The 12,419-nt window shown below is 47.8% G+C and overlaps 1 pseudogene; it reads right to left on the bottom strand.

Moving 5' to 3' along the window:
* Positions 1-5,618: 5,618 nt before the first annotated feature.
* On the bottom strand, positions 5,619-5,737 carry LOC118614948 (annotated as a pseudogene).
* Between the last annotated feature and the right edge of the window lie 6,682 nt (positions 5,738-12,419).

Below are 12,419 nucleotides of genomic sequence, written 5' to 3' on the forward strand. Positions count from 1 at the left end.
TTGACCACCAAGGTCATAATTGACAGAATCAGAATACGGGCCCTCAGCCGTCTGAACTGTGCTGAAAATGTCCTCTTTCCACCAGGAAGAGGATGCCACTCTGCCTTTTCCTCGACACGGAGGATGCCTGTAGCGACACTGCAATGGGCGGCCCGGCAGGCCTGGGCAGGCACTCTCTGGCTGTCTTTGCGTCTGCCTTAAGGATACAGAGAGCAAGGGGACATACTTTAGGCCCCAAGGAGCCCCAAGATTCCGCGAGACCTTCTCAAAGTTGTGCAGAAACCGACTGCAGATGACTGAACCTTCCTACCCTATATCCAGGCCACGGGAGAGCCTCCAGCCTTGCAGCAAGTGAGACGTTTCTCAGAAACCTCCAGTCGCGGCTTGAAATTGATGTCAAAAAAGTGTGTTTTGCCACTGCTACCATATATATATGTGCATATATATGAATATATATGCACATATTATATATATGTGCATATATATGAATATATATGCACATATTATATGGTAAATTTTAGAATAAAAAGGCCCTGTTGCCCACAGGTCGGGCCAAAAATACAGGCCTCTCACAGTCTCACGGCTGTGCCTGAACTCGTCCTTGCAGTCCTTTCGTACCCATTTCAGATAGAAAATTGAGCCCCCAGGGTTGACCACCAAGGCCATAAGTGCCAGAATCAGAATTCAGGCCCTCAGCTGTCTGAACTGTGCCGAAAATATGCTCTTTCCACCAGGTCGAGGATGCCACTCTGCCTTTTCCTCGCCAAGGAGGATGCGTGTCGCGAGAATGCAATGGGCGGCCAGGAATGCCTGGGCAGGCCCTGTCTGGCTGTCTTTCAATCTGCCTGAAGAATACAGAGAAGAATGGGACATACTTTGGGCCCCACAGAGCCCCAGGATATGGCGAGACCCTCTCAAAGTTCTGCAGAAAGCGACCGCGGATGACTGAATCTTCCGCCCATGTATCCAGGCCACAGGAAAGCCTCCACATTTGCAGCAAGGGAGACCATTCTCAGAAACCTCCAATTGCGGCTTGAAATTGATGTCAAAAAAGTGTGTTTTGCCACCGCTACCATATATATATGTGCATATATATGAATATAATGCACATATATATATGGTAGATTTTAGAATAAAAAGGCCCTGTTGCCCACGGGTCGGGCAAAAAATAGAGGCCTCTCACAGTCTCACGGCTGTGCCTGAACTCGTCCTTGCAGTCCTTTTGTACTCATTTCACTTAGAAAATTGAGCCCAGAGGTGTGACCACCAAGGCCATAAGTGCCAAAATCAGAATTCAGGCCCTCAGCTGTCTGATCTGTGCCGAAAATATCCTCTTTCCACCAGGTTGAGAATGCCACTGTGCCTTTTGCTGGCAAAGGAGGATGCGTGTCGGGAGGATGCAATGGGTGGCCAGGAATGCCTGGGCAGGCCCTCTCTGGCTCTCTTTGAATTTGCCTGAAGGATACACAGAAAATTGGACATACTTTGGGCCCCACGGAGCCCCAGGATTCCGTGAGACCCTCTCAAAGTTCTGCAGAAAGCGACCGGGGATGACTCAATCTTCCTTCCATGTATCCAGGCCACAGGACAGCCTCCACCTTTGCAGCAAGTGAGACCATTCTCAGAAACCTCCAATTGCGGCTTGAAATTGATGTCAAAAAAGTGTGTTTTGCCACCGCTACCATATATAAATATGCTTATATATGAACCCCGGATCCGCGGACCCGCTGCGTTCCCCAGATCTGCGGAATCCCGGAACCACGGAACCCCTTGAAACCCTGGAACCGCGGAACCCCTGGGAACCCCAGAACAGCGGAACCCCTGGGAAAACCGGAACCCCGAATCCGCAGAACCCCTAAGATCCCGGATCCGCGGAACCCCTGGCCAACACTCTGCTGCTATTCCCAAAAAGTCCATGAGTTGGCAGCAGAGGATAGGGAATATCATTTCATGGCCATCACTCGGGTGCTATTCCCAAAAGGCCCACGCGATGGCAGCAGAGGATTAGGAAAAATATCTCAGTACCTGAACTCTGGTGCTATTCCCAAAAAGCCCACAAGATGGAAGCAGAAGATAGGCAATAACATTTCATGGCCAACATTCTGGTGCTATTCTTAAAAAGCCCACGAGATGGCAGCAGAGGCTTAGGAAAAATATTGCAATACCTAAACTCTGGCGCTGTTTTCAAAAAGCCCACGAGATGGCAGCAGAGGATTAGGAAAAATATTACAATACCTAAACTCTGGTGCTATTCCCAAAAAGCCCACGAGATGGCAGCAGAGGCTTAGGAATAATAGTTCAATAGCTAAACTCTGGTGCTATTCCCAAAAAGCCACTAGATGGCAGCAGAGGATCGCCAATAACATTTCATGGCCAACATTCTGGTGCTATTCCCAAAAAGCCCACGAGATGGTAGCAGAGGACTACGAATAACAATTCAATAGCAGAACTCTGCTGCTCTACCCAAAATGCACACGAGATGGGAGCAGAGGATAACGAATAACATTTCAATATCTAAACGTTGGTGCTACTTCAAAAAGTACACGAGATGGGAGCAAAGACCGTTTCACGGTCTTAAGGGCTCTGCTCACCATTAAAATAAAAGTCCAAACACTTGGTACTTACCTCACTTTGAAGTAACTCCTGTCCTTTGCATATCCCTTCTCACTCGGGGCCATGCCCCCTACACTTCCCCTGTACCTCCCCGCCTCGGCGGTGTCCTCTCCCCCTATCGCTGCACCCTGACCCCTCCCTCAGTCCCTCCCAGCTCCGCTCCTGTCCCCGTCTCCTGTCCCCGTCCCGCCTTGAGTGGCAGGCGGTCTCCGTTAGACTGGCCAGAGCCGCAGCGGGGGCAGGAGCGGCAGCCATGGCCGCGTCCGGCGTGGACGAGCGCTCTCCTCTGCAACTCACCCCCACCGTGCCGCCGCACTGGCCCCAGAGGTGATGCGGTGCAGACCTCTCGCCGGGCAGAGGCTGCCCGCACTCTGAGCCATCCAGCACCGTGCGCACGGCTTGGAGGCGGGGAGGCCAAGGGAGAGCACGCAGGCCTCACCCCTTCATTCCAGGCTTTGGCCGGGTCCCGGCCATGCCAAAGGTCTCGATCGGCTCTCTCGCACCCCGCGACTGATCAGGCCCCCGGGCCACCCTACTCACCAGTCTTGGCCGCTCGGCAGGACCCGGGCCCGGGCGTGGCCCGCCAATCTCTCGACCACATGGGCACCTAGGCAGGTGCGGCACTGCCAAGTCCAGGCCGTGGCCCTCACCTAGACCCGCCCCTCCCCTGCACGCCCCACCGACCCCGAGCCGGACCTCCCAAAAAACACGCGGACACACCGGCCACACCACCAGGCAACGCTTTGGCCCGCGACCTCGCCCTCCATCCAGAGCTCTCGGCCCTTGGGGCTCGGCCCCAAGGACCCCAGGAAGGGAAAGGCCTGGAGCAGAGAGAGAAAACAGCCCAGGGGTGCTGGCCGCAGGAGAGCACGTGGAGGCGGGTGGTGGCTTGGGGCGCACGGATGTTTGTGTAGCTCTTGGGCTCGGGCATGTGCTGGGGACCCCCGAGACAGCAAGCGAGCAGGGTCCAGGGCCGTCCAGGGGCACTCTGGCTGGAGGGCAGCCAAAGGAGGGCGTGGCAAAGGCCTACAGCACCCTGTATCCCCAGGAGATCTCCAATCTAACCAAGTACTAACCGGGCCCGATCCTGCTTAGCTTTCGTGATCAGGCACGTTCAGGGTGGTATGGCCGTAGACAGGAGAGGCTGTCACCTGCCGCCCCAAAAGTTCGAGGCTGGCCTCCCGGGTGCCGGAGATGCCCGTGCCTACAGCGCACCTCCTGTGGGGGTGCGGGTTTCCACTAAGGTGCTGGGGGCCTTGACCGGTTCCCGGCAGTGCATAAGTCTGCATGGGCGTTACCGCATCCCCCGACTGCCCAGGCCTCGGGCCGTCCGCCATTCCAGTCTTGGCCGCTTGGCAGGACCCCGGCCCGGCGTGCCCCACCATGCTCTTGGCCACCTGGGCACCTAGCTTTGTGAGAGAGAATAAAAAGCCGTGGAGACAGGGGCGGGGGATGCTAGCATTGCCATTCCTTGCCATTCCTCCTCTCCCTTATCCATGTTAGTAAAAGCATTTCCAGACTCTGACTCTTCTTCCTGTCTCCACGACAACATCGAATCTCTCCAACGAGAGAGACAGACAGAGAGGGAGAGCTGACAGACAGAGAGACAGAGAAACCCAGAGACAGAGCGAGTGACCGGGAGGGAAGGAGAAAGGAGAACAAAGGCCGCCAGGGCGCGAGGCCCGGTGAGAGTCACGAAGGAGGGGACGGGGTCCCCGGGGAAAGGGAGCGCCGCGGGAGCCGGCTGTGGTCAGACACAGAGAGACAGTGAGGACGGAAGGGACAGAGACGGAGACGAGAGAGGAGATTCCGCGCAGGACAGAGCGCGAGCCCGTGCCTGCCCGCGAAGAGAGCGGGACAGGACAGGCAGACGAGTGCCCCGATGCACGGAGCAGGAACCTGGCTGTGACCCCGAGCCTGCGGCCGCCCTGAAGGGGCCGCTTCCACAGCAGAGGGTGGTCGTGCCGGGGCTGGGATCCGAAAGGGAGGCGGTTCGCGCCCCGTACCCAGTGCCCCGGTGCAGGTCGGGGCTCAGGGAGTCTCGTTGTTCTGAGTCCTGCCAGGGTCCCGCTGCAGAAAGGAAAGACGCACAGGCTCCCCGAGTGTGTGTGTGTGTGTCTGTGTGTCTGTGTGTCTGTGTGTCTGTGTGTGTGTGTGTCTGTGTGTCTGTGTGTCTGTGTGTCTGTGTGTGTGTGTGTGTCTGTGTGTCTGTGTGTCTGTGTGTCTGTGTGTGTGTGTGTCTGTGTCTGTGTGTCTGTGTGTGTGTCTGTGTGTCTGTGTGTGTGTGTCTGTGTGTGTGTCTGTGTGTGTGTGTGTCTGTGTGTCTGTGTGTGTGTGTCTGTGTGTCTGTGTGTCTGTGTGTGTGTGTCTGTGTGTGTGTGTGTCTGTGTGTCTGTGTGTCTGTGTGTCTGTGTGTCTGTGTGTGTGTGTCTGTGTGTGTGTGTGTGTGTGTTTGTGTGTCTGTGTGTCGCTGTTCGCTGCGGCCTGTCGTGAACGAGAAGGCTCTCGCCGCGCACGCGCTCCCGTGTGTCTCGGCCTCTCTGACGCGGCTGGTCGGTCCCTGTCCCAGGTGTGCGGCCGGCCTTGCACCTGGTCCGACAGCACCTGGCTGTCGCGTGAGAAGGGCGGGGAGAAGCATTTCGGAGGAGACTTGTGGCCTCTGGCGGGGCGGGGCTGGGCGGGGCGCGGCGGGGCGGGAGGTGGTGGCCAGTCCTGTGTCCCGGGGATGCGAGCAGGCTGCCAGCGTGTGTTAGAGACGGCGGTCCTCGGGGCTCGGTCCTACGGAGCCCAGGAAGGAGAGGGCCTGGAGCGGTGAGAGGAAACGGCCCAGGGCCGGCTGCAGGAGAGCAGGTGAGGGCGAGCGAGGGCGCGGGCCCGCGGCCATTGGAGACGCCCTTGGGCTCGGCTGCCTGCCGGGGACCCCCGAGACAGTGAGTGAGCGAGCAGGGCTCAGGGACCACCAGGAGAACCCTAGCCGGAGGATGGCAAAAAGAGGGTGCAGCAAAAGCCTACAACACTCGGTATTCCCAGACGATCTCCCACCCAAGTACTAACAAGGCCCGACCCTGCTTAACTTCTGAGATCAGACGAGACCCGGCGCGCTCAGGGTGGTAGGGCCGTAGACAGAAGAACCTGTCGCTTGCCGCTCCAAGAGCTCGAGGCTGGCCTCCTGGGCGCCGGAGACGTCCGCGCTTGCACGTGCAGGGTTGAGCAGTTTGAGGGGAGCAGGGGAGGGTCTGCTGGCCGCGCTATGACCCCGCAGGTCGTGGCCGGTTTGCGCCCCTGCGGAAGGACTGGGTGGGCGCTCTCGCATCCCGGACCTGCGCAGGCCCCGGACCACCTGCCTCCCCAGTCTAGGCCGTTCAGCAGGACCCCAGCCTGGTAATGCCCCCAGAAATCTCTCGGCCACCTGGGTAACTAGGCAGGTGCAGCCCTGCTAAGTCCCCGCCCCACCCTGAACCAGACCCACCCCACCCCTGCGCTCCCCGCCGGGGCTGAGCACGACCTGCCACAAACCACACGGAGACACCGTTCACACCACCAGGCAACGCTTCGCCCCGAGACCTCACCCTCCGCCCGGCGCCCTCCGCCCTTGAGGCTTGGCCCCGCGGAGCCCAGGAAGCAAAGGTCCCAGAGTGATTCGCTGCTGTCATTTCGTAGGCATTTTGAAAATAACAAATAGTATGTAATAGTAATAGTATGTTCATAACTATTCATTCTCTGCTGCCATCTGCTGGGCACTTTTGGAAGAAGGACAGAGCACATTTTATAAACTATTGTTTCCGCTGCTATCTCATGTGCTTTCTGAAAACAATCCAAGGGCGGGCTGTCACGAAAAGTTGTCCACTGCCATTTTGAAAGAACCTTGGGAAAAACACCAGATTGCATGTCAGGAATATAGTTCTCTGCTACAATCCCGTTGGAATTTTCAAAATAACAAGCACGTATGTGTCGTTATAAAAATTTACTTTGTGCTGCCATCCTGTGGGCATTTTGGGAATAACACCCGAATGTACGCCATCATGAAAATATATTTTCTGTTCTCGTCTGCTGTGCATCTTGGAATAACACCAGCCTGGAAGTAATAAACAGTTGTTCACTGCTGCCATCTGGTGTGTATTTCAGTAATGACACCTAAGTGTTTCTCAACATGAATATTCATTCTCTGCTGCTATCTGGTGTGCGCTTTGGAACAAGACCACAGCACGCGTCATAAGGACTTATATCAGCGGCTAATTCATGTGTATTTTGAAAATAATATCTGAGCATTTGTCTTAATGAAAAGTTGTTCACGGCCATTTCGTCTGCGTTTTAGGGAAAATACAGGAGTGCAGATAAGGACAAATTATTATCTGCTGCCATCTCGTGGGCTATTTGAAAGTAACAAGAGTAGGTCATGAAATTGATTTTCCGCTGCCATCCTGTCGGCATTTTGGGAATAACACCTAAATGTATGCCATCATGAAAATATAATTTCTTCTCTCATCTACTGTGCATCTTGGAATAACACCGGAGTGAAAGTAATAGAAAATTATTCTCTGCTCCATCGGTGGGCATTTTAGAATAACGGGGGTTTGACATCATGAATATTCATTCTCTGCTACTGTCTTGTGGGTATTGTGTATATGACTACAGAGTGCCTGTTGGTCGTGATGTTATGAAATTATCTCTGTTGCCCTTTCGTGTTAATCTTCAAATGAACACAGGAGTTCCTGTCACAAAAAAGTTGTTCTTTACTGCCATCTCATGGGCATTTTGAAAATAACACCCGCATGTATGTCATCATACAAATTTGTTTTATACCTTGATATAGTGACAATCTTGGGAATACCACATGGTGTAAGTAATAAAAAGTTATTCTCCGTTGCCATCTGGTAGTATTTTAGGATTAACACTTCGGTGTTTCTCGTGATGAATATTCATTCTCTACTGCCATCTGGTGGGAATTTTAGGTGAAACGGCATGGTGCATGTCAGTAAAAGATATTTCACCTGGTATCCCCTGTGCATTTTTAAAAGAAAACCCAAGAGTGAGTCTTCAGAAAATGTTTTTGTCTGCTGCCTTTTCATGTGCATCTTATGAAACACACAGGAGTGCATGCCATGAAATGATTCTCTGCTGCTATGTTGTGTGAATTTTGAAATTAACATGCAGGTATTGGTTCATCATGATTATTTATTTTCAGCTATGATGTGGTGTGAATTTAGGGAATAACACCACAGCCCATATCACAGTTATTTTTGCTGCTATGTCGGCTGTTAGACAAAAAGACCATAGCACTAAGCAAAGTTTTGGTCTGAGGCCATTTCCTGTGCATCTTGGACATAAGATGAGTACATGACATGAAAAATTATTCTCAGCTTTCATCTCATGGGCTTTAGTTAATAACATGCCTGTTTATGTCCACGTAATATTTTTTCTGCTGCAACATGGTGGGCATTTTAGGAATGACACGTGATTATAGGTAATGATAAAAATTCATTTTTTCACTCATCTTTGTGCACCAGACTGTAAATAATAATGACATATTCCCTGCTGCCATCTTTCATAGGTTTTAGTAATAACGCTTGAGTGTTTGATAGCCTGAATATTCATTCTCTTATGCCAGCTGGTGGGCATTATGAAAATGACACCTGGATATATATTATCATAAAAATTAATTCTCTGCTGCCATCTGGTGGGCATTCTGGGAAGAACACAACAGAATGCCATAAAAAATGTTATTTCAGCTGCTATGTCACATGCGTTCTAAAAATAAACCCAAAGGAACATTGTCATGAACAGTTTTTCTCTACTATCATTTCGTGTGAATCTTGAGAGTAACACAGGATTGCATATCATAAAAATCTTTTCTCCTCTAACACTTTGTGGATATTTTGAAAATGACGCCCAAGTGTATGTCACCATAAAAATTTTCTCTGCCATCTGGTGGGCATTTGGGGAATAAAACAAAGCATATCATTAATGTTATTTTGCTGCTATCTCATGTGCGTTCTTAAAATTAACTCAAGGGATTGCATTATGAAATTTTCTGCTGCCTTTCTGTGTACATCTTGAGAAAAAAACAGGATTGCATGTTATAAAGGGACTATCTTCAGCCATCTTGTGGGCATTTTGAAAATAACACCCTAGCTCATATCATAAACAGTTATTTTTTGCTATCTTGTGAAGTTAGAAAATGACACCTAAGGATATTTGGTTAAGCAATGTTTTTCTCTGTGGCCGTTTTGTGTACATCTTGTAATAAACACAAGAGTGCACGTCATGAATAATTATTCTCCTCTGCCATCTGGTGGGCATTTTGAAAATAATGCCTATGTATATGTAAGTACAAAAAGTTATTTCCTGCTGCTGCGTAGTGTACGTTTAGGGAATAATACAACAGTGCATGTCCCAAAAAATTATTTTAGCAAATGACTCATTTGCATTTAAAACAAAACCCAACCAGGCATGTCGTTATAATTTTTCTCTCTGTTGCCATATTGTGTGATTCTTGGCAAAAACTCGGGAGTACATGTCATGAAAATTGGTTCTCTACATCTCGTGGGCATTTAAAAAATAACACTTGGTGTGTGTCATGATTTTTTTCTGCTGCCATCCGGTGGACATATGGGATAAACAAAAGAGTGTACGGCATCATAAAAATTAGCATTCTGCTGCCATCTAGTACATATTTTACTAATAAAACCCGAGTTTTAATATCACGAATATACATTCTCTGCTGTCATATGGTGACCATATTGGATGTATGTCATCATAAAAATTTACTTTCTCTGCCATATACTGGTGATTTTGGAAGTAATACAACAGTGCATGTCATGAATAGTTATTTCTGCTACTATTGTATGCATTTTGAAAATAACACCCATGTGTATGTCATCATAAAAGCTTATTCTCTGATGCCATCTCGTGGACTTTTGAGAATAACACCAGAGTGTAGGATATCATGAAAATTAATTTTATGCCCACATCTTGTGTGCTTCTAGGAAATCTTACCATTGTATGTAAACTTATTTTGTGCTAACATCTGGTAGGAAATTTGGGTATAAACCACAGCGCATGTTATGCGATGCTATTTATTCTGCTATCTAATGTTCATTATGAAAATAACCTCAAAGACATTCATTATAAAAAGTTGTTGTCACTTGCCTTTTCATGTGTATCTTGGTAAAAAAAAAAAATAGGATTGCATGTCATGAAAAATTATTCTCTGCTGCCGTCTCGTGGGCATTTTGAGTATAACACCACACCCCATGTCATAGCTAGTTATTTCTGTTGCTCTCTCATGCAGTGAGAAAGTAAAACCTAAGAGCTGGTCATTGAGAAAATGTTTTGTCTGTGGCACTTTCATATGCATCTAGGGATAAACACGGGTTTGCATATCATAAAAATGATTCTCTACTGCTATCTCCTGTGTATTTCGATAATAACACGAAAGTGCATGTCATTGTAAAAATTTATTTTCTGCTGTCATCCTGTGGGTATTTTGGAATAACATCCAACTGTATGCTAACTTTAAAATATATTTTCCTCTCTTATCCACTCTGCATCTTGGATTAACAGCAGAATGTAACTAATTAGATATATTTCTCTGCTGTCATGTGGATGGCATTTGGGAATAACACCAGAGTGTAAGTAATCGAAAGTTATTTTCTGCTGCCATCGATGGTCATTTAAGGAATAATGCCCCTGAGCTGGTCATGATAAACATTCATTTTTTTCATAGCCATGTTTTGGGCATTTGAGGAATAACACCAAATTGTGTATCATGAAACTTATTTCTGCTGCTATGTCTTGTGTATTTAAGAAATACCAACAATGAGATGTCTTTATGAAATTTTCTCTGCTCCCCTTTCATTTAATCTTGAGTACCACACAGCAGTACAAGTCATAAAAATTGTTCTCTGCTGCCATCTTGTGGGTATTTAGAAAATACACCAATTGTATGTCATTAAAAATATTTTTTTCCTTGCCATCTGGTGGGCATTTGGGGACATAATCTTTGTGTAGGTGGTCATCAAAATTTTTTTTGTCTTATTCTTGTGTGCATCTTGGGAATTACATAAGAATAAATGTTATTCTCTCCTCCAGAGGATAGCTTTTCATAAAATCAGGACTTTGAGTTTATTTGAGAATACATGTGATAGCAGCGGAAATGACATTTTATGAGATATACTGTTGTGTATCTCAATTAACGTGAGTGTTGTCCTCATGAATATTCATCCTCTGCTGACATCTGGTGAACAGTTTGAGAAGACCACAGCTCGTGTCATAAAGAGAAATGTCAGCTGCTATCTTGTACATTTTGAAAAGGGCATGTTGTTATGAAAAGTTGTTGTCCTCGGCCCTTTTATGTATCTTTAGAAAAACACAACAGTGCATTTTCTGAAAAATTATTCTCAGCTTCCATCTTGTCACCTTTTTCGAAATAACAAACAAGATGCACGCGAATTGGCAACAGACAAAAACATTTTATGATGACATACCCTTGGATGATGTATATAAAATGCACACTGGATAACAGCATAAATATCTTTTCATGACGTGCACTGTGGCATTACTCCCAAAATTCCCACTGGATGGAAGCAGAGAATGAATATCCATGATGACAACCACTCAAGTGTTATTCCTAAAAAAGCCCACCAGATGGCAGTAGACTATAAATTGTTATGATCACATATACCTAGGTGTTATTTTCAAAATGCCCACGAGATGGCAGCAGAGAATAATTTTGCATAACATGCACTCGTTTTTCTCAAGACTCACACGAGTGGGAGCGGACAACTTTTCATGACAACATGGCCTCAGGTGTTATAATCAAACACACATGATATAGCAGCAGAATTAACTTTTTATGACCTGCCTTTTGGTGTTATGGCCAAATACCCACCAGATGACAGCAGTGAATGAATATTCATGGTGACCTACATGAATATTCTTCCTAAATGCCCACCAAATGGCAGCTGAATAAATTATATTGACATACACTTTCATGTTACTATCAAAATGTCCATGAAATGGCAGTAGAGAATAATTTTCCTTGACGTGCAATCATGTTCTTTTCCAAAGATACACACAAAAGGCAGAGGATAGCTTTTCATAAAATCAGGACTTTGAGTTTATTTTGAGAATACATGTAACAGCAGCGGAAATGACATTTTATGAGATATACTGTTGTGTATCTCAAATTTCAGACAGGATGGCATCGGAAAATAAGTTTTTTACATGCATTAGTCAAATTCCCTAGATGCACACACGATGGGGGCGAAAAAATAATTTTCATGATGTCCTACACTCTGGTGTTATTCTGAAATACCCATCAAGTGGCAGCAGAAAAGAAATTTTTATGATGGCATACACATGGGTGTAAACTTGAAATGCATATGATAGCAGCAGAAATAACTCTTCATGAGATACACCGCTGTGTTATTCCCACAAAGCCTACCAAATGGCAGTAGAGTAAAAAGTTTTATGATGACATAGACCCTTTATGGCCATCACATGGCAGTAGAGAATGAATATTCATGAACAAACACTCAGGTGTTATTAATAAAATATAAACGTGATTGCAGAAGAAAATTAATTTTTAGGATGATCTACACTCAGGGGTACAGGGGCGTGGCGGGGAGGGACAGAGGGAGGGAACAGGAGGAAGGGGGAGCAAGGGACAGGGGCCGGGGATAAGGGGAGAGGACACGGCCGAGGCGGGGAGGGGCAGGCGAGGGGCCAGGGGATGTGGCCTGGGTTGAGAAGAGATATGTAAAGGACAGGAGTTATTTCAAAGTGAGCTAAGTACCAAGGGTCTG

The sequence above is a fragment of the Rousettus aegyptiacus genome, unplaced genomic scaffold, assembly GCF_014176215.1.
Source record: "Rousettus aegyptiacus isolate mRouAeg1 unplaced genomic scaffold, mRouAeg1.p scaffold_m13_p_25, whole genome shotgun sequence".
Classification (NCBI taxonomy): Eukaryota; Metazoa; Chordata; class Mammalia; order Chiroptera; family Pteropodidae; genus Rousettus; species Rousettus aegyptiacus.